Source organism: Salvelinus alpinus, chromosome 22 (genome assembly GCF_045679555.1).
Source record: "Salvelinus alpinus chromosome 22, SLU_Salpinus.1, whole genome shotgun sequence".
Classification (NCBI taxonomy): domain Eukaryota; kingdom Metazoa; phylum Chordata; class Actinopteri; order Salmoniformes; family Salmonidae; genus Salvelinus; species Salvelinus alpinus.
In genome coordinates this window covers 27,737,267-27,755,229 of record NC_092107.1, presented here as the reverse complement: position 1 = coordinate 27,755,229, position 17,963 = coordinate 27,737,267, and the positions used below count along the sequence as shown (strand labels likewise).

General features: G+C 41.8%; 2 pseudogenes; both read left to right on the top strand.

Annotated features, from left to right (window-relative positions):
• Positions 1 to 57: 57 nt before the first annotated feature.
• LOC139549645 (retinol dehydrogenase 14-like) lies at positions 58 to 2,729 on the top strand (annotated as a pseudogene).
• Positions 2,730 to 4,062: 1,333 nt separating this feature from the next.
• Positions 4,063 to 7,641, top strand: LOC139549644 (dehydrogenase/reductase SDR family member 13-like; annotated as a pseudogene).
• Positions 7,642 to 17,963: the final 10,322 nt, after the last annotated feature.

Below are 17,963 nucleotides of genomic sequence, written 5' to 3'. Positions count from 1 at the left end.
GACTATTGAGATGCACCCTGAACTCCCATCAACCCATAAAGTGATTACGGATGAATGATGGCTCGTTTCCTCTCAGCTATTTACATTCAGGGCAACACAGAATACTGCTTGGGGATGATGTTTGGTGTTAACCACATCGGTCATTTCCTGTTGACCAACCTGCTTCAGGACCGTCTGAAGGAGTGCAGTCTGAGTGGAGTGGTCAACGTGGCGTCCCTGGGTCATAATTTTGGCACAATTTATTTAAACTGCTTGAGCACTCAAGGAGTTAGGGAGTTGGCAAGTCTGCCATGGATGTCTTTAACATCTACAGCAACAGCAAGCTGTGTAATGTTCTCTTCACCCATGAGCTGGCCAAGAGACTGAAGGACACAGTCTCTGTTACCTACTTCAGCCTCCACCCTGGTCAGTGCTGCTAAGTCAGGTGTATAAAGCTTTTGAATGTAATGGTATCTACAGTTTTCAAGTTAGTTCTACCTTGGTTGAATGTAAAGTAGAATAAAATGCCTAATGTTCCAGTCCAAGCTCTCCTCTGTCCTGGCACCCCAATGGTGGAACAAGCTTCCCCCTAATATCAGGACAGTGTAGTCCCTGACCATCTTCCGACAACGTCTGAAAACCTACCTCTTTAAAGAGTATCTTAAATAAATCCCACAACGATATGTTGTCTCACCTAGCTATCTTAAGATGAATACACTAACGTAAGTCGGTCTGGATAAGAGCGTCTAAATGACTAATATAGATTTTTTTAAATATATGTTTTATGAATGGATAACTCGACTTTAGTGCTTGTGTTTTTATTCTCCTGGGTTTAATCTAACCTGAGCTGGGCCGTTACGCAGACACTGTATTATTAATGCTGTTGAAGGTCATGTCCATGTTGTTCTTCAAGAACACTATGTTGGGGTGTCAGACCAACCTGGATGAATGAAGACAGCTTGTCTGTTGAAACATTGGTTATTAGGTTATTAAATTATTGCATCTGACCTCCTAGAGTGTGCGGCTCTCCTTTTCTTTTTCAGGGGTGTCAGACCAACCTGGAGCCCCTCTCTGGACGCTACTTCTCCAACTGTATAGTCGTGGCCAAAAGTTTTGAGAATGACACAAATATTAATTTTCACAAAGTCTGCTACATCAGTTTGTATGATGGCAATTTGCATATACTCCAGAATGTTATGAAGAGTGATCAGATGAATTGCAATTAATTGCAAAGTCCCTCTTTGCCATGCAAATTAACTGAATCCCCAAAAAGCATTTCTACTGCATTTCAGCCCTGCCACAAAAAGACCAGCTGACATCATGTCAATGATTCTCTCGTTAACACAGGTGTGAGTGTTGACGAGGACAAGGCTGGAGATCACTCTGTCATGCTGATTGAGTTCGAATAACAGACTGAAAGCTTCAAAAGGAGGGTGGTGCTTGGAATCATTGTTCTTCCTGTCAATCATGGTTACCTGCAAGGAAACACGTGCCGTCATCATTGCTTTGCACAAAAAGGGCTTCACAGGTAAAGATATTGCTGCCAGTAAGATTGCACCTAAATCAACCATTTATCGGATCATCAACAACTTCAAGGAGAGTGGTTCAATTGTTGTGAAGAAGGCTTCAGGGCACCCAAGAAAGTCCAGCAAGCGTCAGGACCGTCTCCTAAAGTTGATTCAGCTGCGGGATCTGGGCAAAACCAGTACAGAGCTTGCTCAGGAATGGCATCAGGCAGGTGTGAGTGCATCTGCACGCACAGTGAGGCAAAGACTTTTGGAGGATGGCCTGGTGTCAAGAAGGGCAGCAAAGAAGCCACTTCTCTCCAGGAAAAACATCAGGGACAGACTGATATTCTGCAAAAGGTACAGGGATTGGAATGGGGTAAAGTCATTTTTTCTGATGAATCCCCTTTTCGATTGTTTGGGGCATCCGGAAAAAAGCCTGTCCGGAGAAGACAAGGTGAGCGCTACCATCAGTCCTGTGTCATGCCAACAGTAAAGCATCCTGAGACCATTCATGTGTGGGTTTGCTTCTTAGCCAAGGGAGTGGGCTCACTCACAATTTTGCCTAAGAACACAGTCATGAATAAAGAATGGTACCAACACATCCTCCGAGAGCAACTTCTCCCAACCATCCAGGAACAGTTTGGTGACGAACAATGCCTTTTCCAGCATGATGGAGCACCTTGCCATAAGGCAAAAGTGATAACTAAGTGGCTCGGGGAATAAAACATCGATATTTTGGGTCCATGGCCAGGAAACTCCTCAGACCCTAATCCCATTGAGAACTTGTGGTCAATCCTCAAGAGGCGGTTGAACAAACAAAAACCCACAAAATCCAAGCATTGATTATGCAAGAATGGTCTGCCATCAGTCAGGATGTGGCTCAGAAGTTAATTGACTGCATGCCAGGGCGGATTGCAGAGGTCTTGAAAAAGAAGGGTCAACACTGCAAATATTGACTCTCTGCATCAACTTCGTGTAATTGTCATTAAAAGCCTTTGTAACTATACTTCAGTATTCCATAGTAACATCTGACAAAAATATCTAAAGACACTGAAGCAGCAAACTTTGTGGAAATGAATACTTGTGTCATTCTCAAAACTTTTGGCCACGACTGTACAGTCAGGAACCTCTAAGGCCAGAGACGGCACGGTGGCCAAGAAGCTATGGGAAGTCAGTGAGAGTCTGTGTGGACCAGTGAAAACCTCCCCCTGTGACTCAAGCTCTCCTTTGTGTGCAAAATGATTTTTGACATTTGAGTTGACTTACCCTTTAAATCAACCAACAGTTTCAGATATTCTAAAAGTGCTTACTCATGTGTGATTCGTATCTAGGATTGATCTTGTGCATTAACTTCTAAGCTCTTAGGCCTACCCCACGTGACTTAGGGTGTTCCACTCTGCCCCAGTAGGTATCATATCTGGAACATAATGAAAGGACCCACCCAAAACTGTGGATGTTGGAATCAATTCAATCATGAAGTGGCAAACGGAATGAAGAAGCATAGGCTTACTGGGCAATTCAAGACTGATGCGAATAAAGTACATGTTCCTCAATGAAGCTGTTGTGTATTCATTGGTGGTTGTATAATAACTGTGCCAGCACCTAACAGTGCATCCATTCATATTTCAGATCATGCATTCTCATTACTCACCCAGCTCTCTACATGTGTGTCAATTGAGCCTTGGGAAGAGCATTTATAGATCATGTGGATATAGCAGAGGAGCTGATGCTGTTTGTTGCCTTGATCATATGGATTGGAGTAAAAAAACGGGTGAAGAGTACTGAAATATCCTACTTAAGTAGAAGTAAAATTACTGGTGTAAAACAACTACTCAAGTAAAAAGCAGCTCATTTAAAAAGTACTCAGAGTAAAAGTAATTGAGTTACTTTTAAAATATAAAAATGGACCTTGATAATTAGCTAAGAGTACCTGAACGTTGTTACACATGATCTTTTCCATGCATTAAATTGAAAAAGGAAGAGGGAATGAATGTTCAGTAGTAACTAAGTACATTTTTTTATTTATTTATAACAAAGTACTGAAATATCCTACTCGAGTAGAAGTACTGTTACTTTAATTACATTTTACAAAAGTTTCTGTAAAATGACTGACTGAAAAACACTCAAACTACAAGTACTCGGATAAACGACTCAATTACAGTATAGAGAGTAGTTGGAAATTAGTTACTTTACACCTTTGCAAAAAAACATAGGCTAGCAAAATATGTAATGATGCCTGAATCGTTTGTGATTGGGAATATTTAATTATTCAGAGTGATTCACTTGAATGAATTAGAACGCCTAAAGAGGAAATAAACTACTACACTGCCCACAAATGGTTTAGATTAGAATGTATACCCTCAATATGGAGCCGATTTTCATGCAGATTACAAATACGACATCTGGTGGAATACTTCCGTACAGCAAGTATAAATTAAACCCGGAAACGCTTGGCGTAATAAAACAAAAACGGCGCATGCAGCAGCAAGTTAGACTGCTGAACTTTGATAGCTTGCAAACGACATTACCTTACCAAATTTAGAAACAACGGTCGGTGCTGTAATAATATATATTTTTTAAATTTGCGTTGTATTTGATACTTTATTACTACTTGTTCAGCGGGTCAAGATGCTGCTGTGTGACACTGAAAGGGAAGACTGCTTTTGTAACAGGTTAGTTAGGCAAATTTTGTTGCCTTGCTACGTGATGGGGACTGTTTTAGTGTGCTCACGTTTCAAGTGCGTTCATGCTGAAGACCTTTACATTCAAATGTGTTTTGTTGTTCCCTAGAGAGCAACACTGGTATTGGAAAGGCTACTGCTTTGGATTTGGCCAAGAGAGGTGCCAGGGTCATCCCTGCCTGCCGCAGAAAACAGAAGGCAGAGGCGGCTGTCTATGATATCACAAGGGTTAGAGGGGAGCCTTATAGATAAAATAAATAATGTAAATATAAGATTGTGGAGTCGGCATCTCAATGCATACTGATCAGAGATTTGTTTAACCTGTCTGAAAATGTATGGTGTTTGAAATCCACTGTTTGATTCCTCCTCTGTTCTATAGGGAGCTGGGGGAATGAGGTGGTGTTTATGCAGCTGAATCTGGGGAGTCTAAAGTCTGTTCGCTCCTTTGCTGAAACCTTCCTAAAGACTGAAACCAGATTGGGCCTGCTCATCAACAATGCAGGTGTGGCAGAGGGAATGTAAACATTAATTCCCAATACATAAAACATACATTCTCTATTAAATTAACCCTAATGAATCATGGATAAAATAATTCTCATTTGAAGACAACTACATAAATACTTGGCCATTATGTGTTTCCTAACTCCGTCTGATCTCACTGTCACCTTGTTTGCCTAGTCACTTTTACCCCTACCTACGTGTACATACTGTATTACCTCAACTCCCTCTTTTTTTTTAGCAAATATGTCTTTTTAGCTCTGCATTGTTGGTTATGGGCTCGTAAGTATTTCACGGTAAACTCTACACCTCATGTATTCGGCGTGTGTGACCAATAAGATTTGATTTGTTTTAGGAATGCTGGGGCCTGGCCACACTGAGGATGGGTTCGGCATGGCGATCGGGGTCAACCACCTAGGTCACTTCCTGTTGACCGGCTTGCTGCTGGACCGTCTGAAGCAGTGTCAACGTGTCGGCGCACCTACACCGGCTAGGCTCTGTGGACTTTGCCCTCCTGGGTACCCACAAGGATCAGTCCAGGCCAGTCCACCTGGCTTAACTTCACGGCCTACTGCCACAGCAAGCTGTGCAACGTGGTCTTCAACCAGGTGCTGGCCAACCGCCTGGATGGGACAAGCTTTCCACCTACAGCCTCCACCCAGGTCAGTAGCTTTCCACCTACAGCCTCCACCCAGGTCAGTAGCTCTCCACCTACAGCCTCCACCCAGGTCAGTAGCTCTCCACCTACAGCCTCCACCCAGGTCAGTAGCTCTCCACCTACAGCCTCCACCCAGGTCAGTAGCTCTCCACCTACAGCCTCCACCCAGGTCAGTAGCTCTCCACCTACAGCCTCCACCCAGGTCAGTAGCTCTCCACCTACAGCCTCCACCCAGGTCAGTAGCTCTCCACCTACAGCCTCCACCCAGGTCAGTAGCTCTCCACCTACAGCCTCCACCCAGGTCAGTATCTCCGGCTTGGAGAACCTAGAAGGGATTCTTCTTACTTTGTTTTACATTTGAGCTTTTCTGTTCGCTATATACAGGCTGTTTGATGGTTAGTATTTGTCAAGTGTGTTTTTATACAGCAGTACGGAGTTTGCAAAACACTGCAGACAATGCATTTTATTCTATTCCATCCTATCCCATAATAAACCACCATTTCTATTCCATCCTCTCCCATAATAAACCACCATAGGAGTCATTCACACTGAGTTTGGTCGCAATCTGAAAGAATGGCAGAGGCTCTTTCTGGATCCCATCACCAAGCTCTTCATGGATATTGAGAGGGTAGCTCAGACCACCCTGCACTGTGCCCTTCAAGAGCGTATCGAGCCGCTGAGTGGAAGCTACTTCTCTTCCTGTGCACTACAGGATGTCGGTGCCAAGGGGCAGGATGATGCTTTGGCCAGGAAGTTGTGGGAGGTGATTGAGAGGCTATCCGACCTGTCCTGAGAGACTGATTCTAGCCATGGCAAAGATTTTGGAATATACTGACAAGATTTTGGACACTCCTTCCTCTCTAATGATGAATCAATGTCCGTGAAGGCAAACGCAGGCGGGAGGAGGTGGGAGCAGGCGTCTCACTCTCTCACTCACATCATGCCTTGACTAATGCCTTGTTATCACCAAGGATAGCTTGTAACTTATGATTTTGCCTTGTATATTGGAATTCATTCCTTTTGCATTGTTATGAAATACTTGCATTTATATTAGTTTAAATGACCATTTATTGATCTTAGTCAGCAATAACTCACATCATGCCTAGACTAATGCCTTGTTATCACCAAGGATGGCTTGTAAACGTATGATTTTACCTTGTATATTGGAATTCATTCCTTTTACATTGTTGTTAATTATTTGCGTTTATATCAGTTTCTAATGACCATTTCTTGATCTTAGTCAGCAGTAACTTATACTTGCTTGCACATTGCTATTTATCTTTATGGAATCAGTTAATAGACTGTTAATAAACACATTTCTACAAAGTATGAGGCCAGGTGAGTAATATAACGTCCCCCTACACCACTGATTCAAATGTTATTTTTGCATGGTTAGAAGAAAGGGAGGAGTTATTTCTGTCGCTTTGCCTACTTCTCTATGGCCACGGTTCCCAGGGGCCTTTAACAACACGGAGTGAAGGCATGTAAAGTGAACAAAATCACTTTCTACACTTTTAATCTACACTGGTTTTGTAGCACAATACCATAGAAAAGGAATTGATGACTAAACTTTCCCACAGTTATCAGTCCAACCATTCATTACATTCACTGAGACAGGGTAGCTACACTTAAATACTCACCATGAACTTGCAGAAACTGAAGGAACTGCAGTTATGGTATGTCATGACACACCTTGTGTTCAGCACAGGGTAAACAAAAGATGGGACCCAACCCAAGTAGTGCTCCTAAGGATAGATGTTCTTCAGAACTTACTAATAGTATAATCAACAAACACACGGTTTATGTATAGATATCTGTTGAAATGCACGTGGTAAAACATTTACGGGCTATCTAGTCTTAAATTTTTCACTGGTCAATGCGAAGATATATTACACATTTCAGTTCAGCATTGATACACACAAAATTCTACTAACCATTTTGTTGAATGGCTGTAAAGTTCTGTTTTTGCTTCTGAATGAAGTTAAGCTACTGGTAAATGGATGTGTTGTACAATGTACAGGTGTGTTCATACCTGTGTGGCTGTCATGTTTTGCTTGTACACCAGGGGGCAGTAGCGCATCACCGGTCATGCCTTGTAACATGAGTTTGCCTCGTAAAAGGCATGAACTGTAATAAACAATGTTGTTAAATACTTGCATTTATATTTGTATCTAATGACCATTTCTTGATCTTAGTCAGCAGTAACTCATAATGCTTTCTTTATGGAGACAGATAGTATACATTTTAATAGACTTTGTTAATTAACAACTGACAAAGTCCAAGTCTGAGGCCCGGTGAATAAAAGAACGTCCCCCTACACCACTGATTCAAATGTTATTTTTGCATGGTTAGAAGAAAGGGAGGAGTTATTTCTGTCGCTTTGCCTATTTCTCTATGGCCACGGTTCCCAGGGGCCTTTAACAACACGGAGTGAAGGCATGTAAAGTGAACAAAATCACTTTCCGATGAATGATGTGCCTTTTTAAAGAATGTCCTACTACAGGTCCAAAGATGGACATATGATGTGCTTATTGTCTCACAATATTCAGGGAAGGAAAATGAAGAAAAGGCTACAGAAGAAATCTGTTTATATTTGTGTGTTGGATGTGTGTTTTAATGAGAATAATCTACACTGGTTTTGTAGCACAATGCCATAGAAAAGGAATTGATGACTAAACTTTCCCACAGTTATCAGTCCAACCATTCATTACATTCACTGAGACAGGGTAGCTACACTTAAATACTCACCATGAACTTGCAGAAACTGAAAGAACTGGCAATTATGGTATGTCATTCTGCTCTGTCATTATGACACTCCTTGTGTTCAGCACAGGGTAAACAAAGACAGGAGCACTAGGTGGGTTCCATACAGAACAGATGTTCTTCGTGGTTACTCGTTCAACAAATACAAGTGTTAGGTATACATTCTGGATGAAATACACGCGGTGAAACATTTACAGGCTTTTTAGAATCTTCAGTTTTCTATTATCTATGTGAATTGTGAAGATGCACTACATGACCAAAAGTATGTGGACACCTGCTCGAACATCTCATTCCAAAATCATGTGCATTAATATGGAGTTGGTTCCCCACCCTCTTCTGGGAAGGCTTTCCATTAGATGTTGGAACATTGCTGCGGGGACTTACATCCATTCAGCCGCCAGAGCATTAGTGAGGTCGGGCACTGTTGTTGGGCGATTATGCCTGGCTCGCAGTCGACGTTCAAATTAATCTCAAAGGTGTTTGATAGGGTTGAGGTCAGGGCTCTGGGCAGCCCAGTCAAGTTCTTACACACCGATCTCGACAAACCATTTCTGTATGGACCTTGCTTTGTGAATGGGGCATTGTCATGCTGAAACAGGAAAGGGCCTTCCCCAAACTGTTGCCACAAAGTTGGACACATAGGATCGTCTAGAATGTCATTGTGTGCTATAGTGTTAAGATTTCCCTTCACTGAAACTAAGGGGCCTTGCCCAAACCATGAAAAACAGCCCCAGACTATTATTCCCGAGTGCCGAGTGGCGCAGTGGTCTAAGGCACTGTATCTCAGTTCCAGAGGCGTCACTACAGACCCTGGTTCGATTCAAGGCTGTATCACAACCGGCTGTGATTGGGAGCCCATAGGGAGGAGCACAATTGGCCCAGTGTCGTCCAGGTTTGGTCGGGGTAGGCCATCTTTGTAAATAAGAATTTGTATTTAACTAGGCAGGTCAGTTAAAAAAGGTTAAATAAAATAAATACAAATAAAATTCCTTCTCCATCAAACTTTACAGTTGGCAATATGCATTGGGGCAAATAGCGTTCTCCTGGTCCACCAAACCCAGATTAGTTTGTCGGACTGCCAGATGGTGAAGTGTGATTCATCACTCCAGAGCACGCGTTTCCACTGCTCCAGTGTTCAATGGCGGCGAGCTTTACACCACTACAGCCGATGCTTAGCATTGCGCATTGTGATCTTAGACTTGTACAGTTGAAGTCGAAAGTTTACATTCACTTAGGTTGGAGTCATTAAAACTCGTTTTTCAACCACTCCACAAATTTCTTGTTAACAAACAATAGTTTTGGCAAGGCGGTTGGGACATCTACTTTGTGCATGACACAAGTAATTTTTCCAACATTTGTTAACAGACAGATTATTTCACTTATATTATTCACTGTATCTCAATTCCAGTGGGTCAGAAGTTTACATACCCAAAGTTGACTGTGCCATTCAACAGCTTGGAAAATTCCAGAAAATGATGTCATGGCTTTAGAAGCTTCTGATAGGCTAATTGACATCATCTGAGTCAATTGGAGGTGTACCTGTGGATGTATTTCAAGGCCTACCTTCAAACTCAGTGCCTCTTTGCTTGACATAATGAGAAAATCAAAAGAAATCAGCCAAGACCTCAGGAAAAAAATTGGAGACCTCCACAAGTCTGGTTCATCCTTGGGAGCAGTTTCCAAACGCCTGAAGGTACCACGTTCATCTGTACAAATTATAGAATGCAAGTATAAACACCATGGGACCATGCAGCTGTCATACCGCTCAGGAAGGAGATGCGTTCTGTCTTCTAGAGATGAATGTACTTTGGTGCGAAAAGTGCAAATCAATCCCAGAACAACAGCAAAGGACCTTGTGAAGATGCTGGAGGAAACAGGTATCTATATCCACTATATCCACAAATGTATCTATATCCACAGTAAAACGAGTCCTATATGGACATAACCTGAAAGGCCACTCAGCAAGGAAGAAGCGATTGCTCCAAAACCGCCATAAAAAGCCAGACTATGGTTTGCAACTGCACATGGGGACAAAGACTGCACCTTTTGGAGAAATGTCCTCTGATGAAACAAAAATATAACTGTTTGGCCATAATGACCATCGTTATGTTCGGAGGAAAAAGGGGGAGGCTTGCAAGCCGAAGAACACCATCCCACCCGTAAAGCACGGGGGTGGCAGCATCATGTTGTGGGGGTGCTTTGCTGCAGGAGGGACTGGTGCACTTCACAAAATAGATGGCATCATGAGGGAGAAAAATTATGTGGATATATTGAAGCAACATCTCAAGACATCTGTCAGGAAGTTAAAGCTTAAAGCAAATGGATCTTCTAAATGGACATTGACCCCAAGCATACTTCCAAAGTTGTGGCAAAATGGCTTAAGGACAACAAAGTCAAGGTATTGGAGTTGCCATCACAAAGCCCTGACCTCAATCCTATAGAACATTTGTGGGCAGAACTGAAAAAGCGTGTGTGAGCAAGTAGGCCTACAAACCTGACTCAGTTGCTCCAGCTCTGTCAGGACGAATGGGCCAAAATTCACCCAACTTATTGTGGGAAGCTTGTGGAAGGCTACCTGAAACGTTTGACCCAAGTTAAACAATTTAAAGGCAATGCTACCAAATACTAATTGAGTGTATGTAAACTTCTGACCCACTGTGGTGAAAGAAATAAAAGCTGAAATAAATCATTCTCTCCAATATTATTCTGACATTTCACATTCTCAAAATAAAGTGGTGATCCTAACTGACCTAAAACGGGGAATTTTTACTCGGATTAAATGTCAGGATTTGTGAAAAACTGAGTTTAAATGTATTTGGCTAAGGTGTATGTAAACTTCCGACTTCAACTGTATGTGTATATATATATTTCATCTGTATGTGTGTATATATATATATATATATATATATATATACAGTGGGGAGAACAAGTATTTGATACACTGCCAATTTTGCAGGTTTTCCTACTTACAAAGCATGTAGAGGTCTGTAATTTTTATCATAGGTACACTTCAACTGTGAGAGACGGAATCTAAAACAAAACTCCAGAAAATCACATTGTATGATTTTTAAATAATTAATTTGCATTTTATTGCATGACATAAGTATTTGATCACCTACCAACCAGTAAGAATTCCGGCTCTCACAGACCTGTTAGTTTTTCTTTAAGAAGCCCTCCTGTTCTCCACTCATTACCTGTATTAACTGCACCTGTTTGAACTCGTTACCTGTATAAAAGACACCTGTCCACACACTCAATCAAACAGATTCCAACCTCTCCACAATGGCCAAGACCAGAGAGCTGTGTAAGGACATCAGGGATAAAATTGTAGACCTGCACAAGGCTGGGATGGGCTACAGGACAATAGGCAAGCAGCTTGGTGAGAAGGAAACAACTGTTGGCGCAATTATTAGAAAATGGAAGAAGTTCAAGATGACGGTCAATCACCCTCGGTCTGGGGCTCCATGCAAGATCTCACCTCGTGGGGCATCAATGATCATGAGGAAGGTGAGGGATCAGCGCAGAACTACACGGCAGGACCTGGTCAATGACCTGAAGAGAGCTGGGACCACAGTCTCAAAGAAAACCATTAGTAACACACTACGCCGTCATGGATTAAAATCCTGCAGCGCACGCAAGGTCCCCCTGCTTAAGCCAGTGCATGTCCAGGCCTGTCTGAAGTTTGCCAATGACCATCTGGATGATCCAGAGGAGGAATGGGAGAAGGTCATGTGGTCTGATGAGACAAAAATAGAGCTTTTTGGTCTAACTCCACTCGCCGTGTTTGGAGGAAGAAGAAGTATGAGTACAACCCCAAGAACACCATCCCAACCGTGAAGCATGGAGGTGGAAACATCATTCTTTGGGGATGCTTTTCTGCAAAGGGGACAGGACGACTGCACCGTATTGAGGGGAGGATGGATGGGGCCATGTATCGCGAGATCTTGGCCAACAACCTCCTTCCCTCAGTAAGAGCATTGAAGATGGGTCGTGGCTGGGTCTTCCAGCATGACAACGACACGAAGCACACAGCCATGGCAACTAAGGAGTGGCTCCGTAAGAAGCATCTCAAGGTCCTGGAGTGGCCTAGCCAGTCTCCAGACCTGAACCCAATAGAAAATCTTTGGAGGGAGCTGAAAGTCCGTATTGCCCAGCGACAGCCCCGAAACCTGAAGGATCTGGAGAAGATCTGTAGGGAGGAGTGGGCCAAAATCCCTGCTGCAGTGTGTGCAAAACTAGTCAAGAACTACAGGAAACGTATGATCTCTGTAATTGCAAACAAAGGTTTCTGTACCAAATATTAAGTTCTGCTTTTCTGATGTATCAAATACTTATGTCATGCAATAAAATGCAAATTAATTACTTAAAAATCATACAATGTGATTTTCTGGATTTTTGTTTTAGATTCCGTCTCTCATAGTTGAAGTGTACCTATGATAAAAATTACAGACCTCTACATGCTTTGTAAGTAGGAAAACCTGCAAAATCGGCAGTGTATCAAATACTTGTTCTCCCCACTGTATATATACAGTTGAAGTCGGAAGTTTACATACACCTTAGCCAAATACATTTAAACTCAGTTTTTCACAAATCCTGACATTTAATCCTAGTAAAAATTCCCCGTTTTAGGTCAGTTAGGATCACCACTTTATATACATATAAAGTACATATATATATATACATATATACATACATACATACATACATACATACATACATACATACATACATACATACATACATACATACATACATACATGTATGTATGTATATATATATGTACAGTGGGGAGAACAAGTATTTGATACACTGCCGATTTTGCATGTTTTCCTACTTACAAAGCATGTAGAGGTCTGTAATTTTTTAACATAGGTACACTTCAACTGTGAGAGACGGAATCTAAAACAAAAATCCAGAAAATCACATTGTATGATTTTTAAGTAATTCATTTGCATTTTATTGCATGACATAAGTATTTGATACATCAGAAAAGCAGAACTTAATATTTGGTACAGAAACCTTTGTTTGCAATTACAGCGATCATATGTTTCCTGTAGTTCTTGAACAGGTTTGTACACACTGCAGCAGGGATTTTGGCCCACTCCTCCATACAGACCTTCTCCAGATCCTTCAGGTTTCGGGGCTGTCGCTGGGCAATACGGACTTTCAGCTCCCTCCAAAGATTTTCTATTGGGTTCAGGTCTGGAGACTGGCTAGGCCACTCCAGGACCTTGAGATGCTTCTTACGGAGCCACTCCTTAGTTGCCCTGGCTGTGTGTTTCGGGTCGTTGTCATGCTGGAAGACCCAGCCACGACCCATCTTCAATGCTCTTACTGAGGGAAGGAGGTTGTTGGCCAAGATCTCGCGATACATGGCCCCATCCATCCTCCCCTCAATACGGTGCAGTCGTCCTGTCCCCTTTGCAGAAAAGCATCCCCAAAGAATTATGTTTCTACCTCCATGCTTCACGGTTGGGATGGTGTTCTTGGGGTTGTACTCATCCTTCTTTTTCCTCCAAACACGGCGAGTGGAGTTTAGACCAAAAAGCTCTATTTTTGTCTCATCAGACCACATGACCTTCTCCCATTCCTCCTCTGGATCATCCAGATGGTCATTGGCAAACTTCAGACGGGCCTGGACATGCGCTGGCTTGAGCAGGGGGACCTTGCGTGCGCTGCAGGATTTTAATCCATGACGGCGTAGTGTGTTACTAATGGTTTTCTTTGAGACTGTGATCCCAGCTCTCTTCAGGTCATTGACCAGGTCCTGCCGTGTAGTTCTGGGCTGATCCCTCACCTTCCTCATGATCATTGATGCCCCACGAGGTGAGATCTTGCATGGAGCCCCAGACCAAGGGTGATCGACCGTAATCTTGAACTTCTTCCATTTTCTAATAATTGCGCCAACAGCTGTTGCCTTCTCACCAAGCTGCTTGCCTATTGTCCTGTCGCCCATCCCAGCCTTGTGCAGGTCTACAATTTTATCCCTGATGTCCTTACACAGCTCTCTGGTCTTGGCCATTGTGGAGAGGTTGGAGTCTGTTTGATTGAGTGTGTGGACAGGTGTCTTTTATACAGGTAACGAGTTCAAACAGGTGCAGTTAATACAGGTAATGAGTGGAGAGCAGGAGGGCTTCTTAAAGAAAAACTTACAGGTCTGTGAGAGCTGGAATTCTTACTGGTTGGTAGGTGATCAAATACTTATGTCATGCAATAAAATGCAAATTAATTACTTAAAAATCATACAATGTGATTTTTTGTATTTTTGTTTTAGATTCCGTCTCTCACAGTTGAAGTGTATCTATGATAAAAATGACAGACCTCTACATGCTTTGTAAGTAGGAAAACCTGCAAAATCGGCAGTGTATCAAATACTTGTTCTCCCCACTGTATATATATATATATATGTGTGTGTGTGTGTGTGTGTGTGTATATATATATATATATATATATATATATATATATATATACAGTACCGTCCAAAAGTTTGGGGTCACTTACAAATGTCCTTGTTTTTGAAAGAAAAGCAATTTTTTGTCCATTAAAATTACATCAAATTGATCAGAAATACAGTGTAGATGTTGTTAGTGTGGTAAATGACTATTGTAGCTGGAAACAGCAGATTTTTTAAATGGAATATCTACATACGTGTACAGAGGCCCATTATCAGCAACCATCACTCCTGTGTTCCAATGGCATGTTGTGTTAGCTAATCCAAGTTGATCATTTTAAAAGGGTAATTGATCATTAGAAAACCCTTTTGCAATTATGTTAGCACAGCTGAAAACTCTTGTTCTGATTTAAAGAAGCAATAAAACTGGTCTTCTTTAGACTAGTTGAATATCTGGAGCATCAGCATTTGTGGGTTCGATTACAGGCTCAAAATGGCCAGAAACAAATAACTTTCTTCTGAGACTCGTCAGTCTATTCTTGTTCTGTGAAATGAAGGCTATTCCATGTGAGAAATTGCCAAGGAACTGAAGATCTCGTACAACGCTGTGTACTACTCCTTTCACAGAACAGCGCAAACCGACTCTAACCAGAATAGAAAGAGAAGTGGAAGGCCCCGGTGCACAACTGAGCAAGAGGACAAGTACATTAGAGTGTCTAGTTTGAGAAACAGACGCCTCACAAGTCCTCAACTGGCAGCTTCATTAAATAGTACCTGCAAAACCCCAGTCTCAACGTCAACAGTGAAGAGGCGACTCTGGAATGATGGCCTTCTAACTTTTGAACGGTAGTGTGTATATACTATATATATATATATATATATATATATATATATATATATATACAGTACCAGTCAAATTCATGAGTGTTTCTCTATTTTTACTCTATTCTACATTGTAGAATAATAGTGAAGACATCAAAACTATGAAATAACACATATGGAATCATGTAGTAGCCAAAAAAGTGTTAAACAAATCAAAATATATTTTGTATTTTCGATTCTTCAAAGTAGCCACCCTTTGCCTTGATGACAGCTTTGTACACTCTTGGCATTCTTTCAACCATCTTCTCCTGGAATGCTTTCCCATCAGTCTTGAAGGAGTTCCCACATATGCTGAGCAGGAGGCCTGATGCAGCACTCCATCATTCTCCTTCTTGGTCAAATAGCCCTTACACAGCCTGGAGGTGATAGTCCCACTAAGCGCAAACCAGATGGGATGGCGTATGACTCCAGCTTCGCCTCTCCCGAGCCCGTTGGGGAGTTGCAGTGATGAGACAAGATCAAAATTGTGGAGTTTTTGTCACACAACACAATGCCACTGATGTCTCAAGTTTTGAGGGAGCGGGCAGTTGGCATGCTGACTGCACGAATGTCCACTAGAGTTGTTGACAGAGAATTGAATGTTCATTTCTTTACCATAAGCGGCGTCCAACGTCGTTTTCGAGAATTTGGCAGTTAGTCCAACCGGCCTCACAACCACAGACCACGTGTAACCACGCCAGTCCAGGACCTCCACATCCAGCTTCTTCACCTGCGGGATCATCTGAGACCAGCCACCCGGACAACTGATAAAACTGAGAAGTATTTCTGTCTGTAATAAAGCCCTTTTGTGGTGAAAAACTCATTTTGATTGGCTGGGCCTGGCTCCCCTGTGGGACCTATGCCCTCCTCCCTGGCTTCACCTGTGCCCAGTCATGTGAAATCCATAGATTAGACCCCAATGAATTTATTTCAATTGACTGTTTTCCATACATTCACTGTAACTTAGTAAAATTGTTGCGTTGTATATTTTTGTTCAGGACGTGTGTGTGTGTGTGTGTGTGGTTCAATGTACAAGTTGGTGTTCATGCCCCTGTGTGTTCTCTTGTTTTCCTTGTACACCAGGGGGCAGTAGCATATCACTGCTCTTGTAGAAACTGCAATTTACCATGCTGTTCCTTCCTTGCAATTGTTGCTTGGAGCAAGGTTGTCGAGGACCTTAACCTATGGATTATTTTCATTATGAACACTGATTATTAACACTGGTACACTTGAAAGCGAGGTCAGTTTTGTACGTTAAGAGCTTCACTCATGTAATTACTCAGGAGGACAGTCTCTGGTGCAGGCTTCTCCTTTCACCTCTGCTATGTGTGGGGAGACATGCAACTACTATCGATTCCTCTCCCTTTCTCTTGCTTTCTCTCGCTCTCTCTGTCCTTTCCCGGGTGAATAGAGCATGGGACGACAGACAGTGGCACAGCAGATTGGAGGAGAGTTGTGAACTTCTTGTCCTGTTCTGTTCACCTCAGATCCAATTGTTATCAAGCCCCTCTCTGCAGCCGTTGTATTATATTACCCCAGTCCACAGAATAATTAATTAACACAACTAGGTAGTTCCTGAACACATTTCTCCTTTTTTAGGCCTCTTTTCTAGTGATGTCGTGCTCTCAGCCCCATTCAGTGGCATTCTTTTTCAATTGTAATTACTTGAATCATGTAGGTGCCAGGCTGGAACAAACTCCTGCATACCCAGTAGCTCTCCAGGACTGGAGCTGGAGACCCCTGTCCTACACTCTGCTCTCCTCTAACAGAGTGGTCTGTCTGTAATATAGTTCCTTTCAGTCTCAGATCTGTAGCTAGTTGATAGGTATTCTATAGTTGATAGGTATTCTATAGTTGATAGGTATTCTATAGTTGATAGGTATTCTATAGTTGACAGGTATTCTATAGTTGATAGGTATTCTATAGTTGATAGGTATTCTATAGTTGATAGGTATTCTATAGTTGACAGGTATTCTATAGTTGATAGGTATTCTATAGTTGATAGGTATTCTATAGTTGACAGGTATTCTATAGTTGACAGGTATTCTATAGTTGACAGGTATTCTATAGTTGATAGGTATTCTATAGTTGATAGGTATTCTATAGTTGATAGGTATTCTATAGTTGACAGGTATTCTATAGTTGACAGGTATTCTATAGTTGATAGGTATTCTATAGTTGACAGGTATTCTATAGTTGACAGGTATTCTATAGTTGATAGGTATTCTATAGTTGATAGGTATTCTATAGTTGATAGGTATTCTATAGTTGACAGGTATTCTATAGTTGACAGGTATTCTATAGTTGATAGGTATTCTATAGTTGATAGGTATTCTATAGTTGACAGGTATTCCATAGTTGACAGGTATTCTATAGTTGATAGGTTCACTATTCTATAGTTGACAGGTATTCTATAGTTGATAGGTTCAGTATTCTATAGTTGACAGGTATTCTATAGTTGATAGGTATTCTATAGTTGATAGGTATTCTATAGTTGATAGGTATTCTATGGTTGATAGGTATTCTATAGTTGATATAGTTGATAGGTATTCTATAGTTGATAGGTATTCTATAGTTGATAGGTATTCTATAGTTGATAGGTATTCTGTAGTTGACAGGTTCAG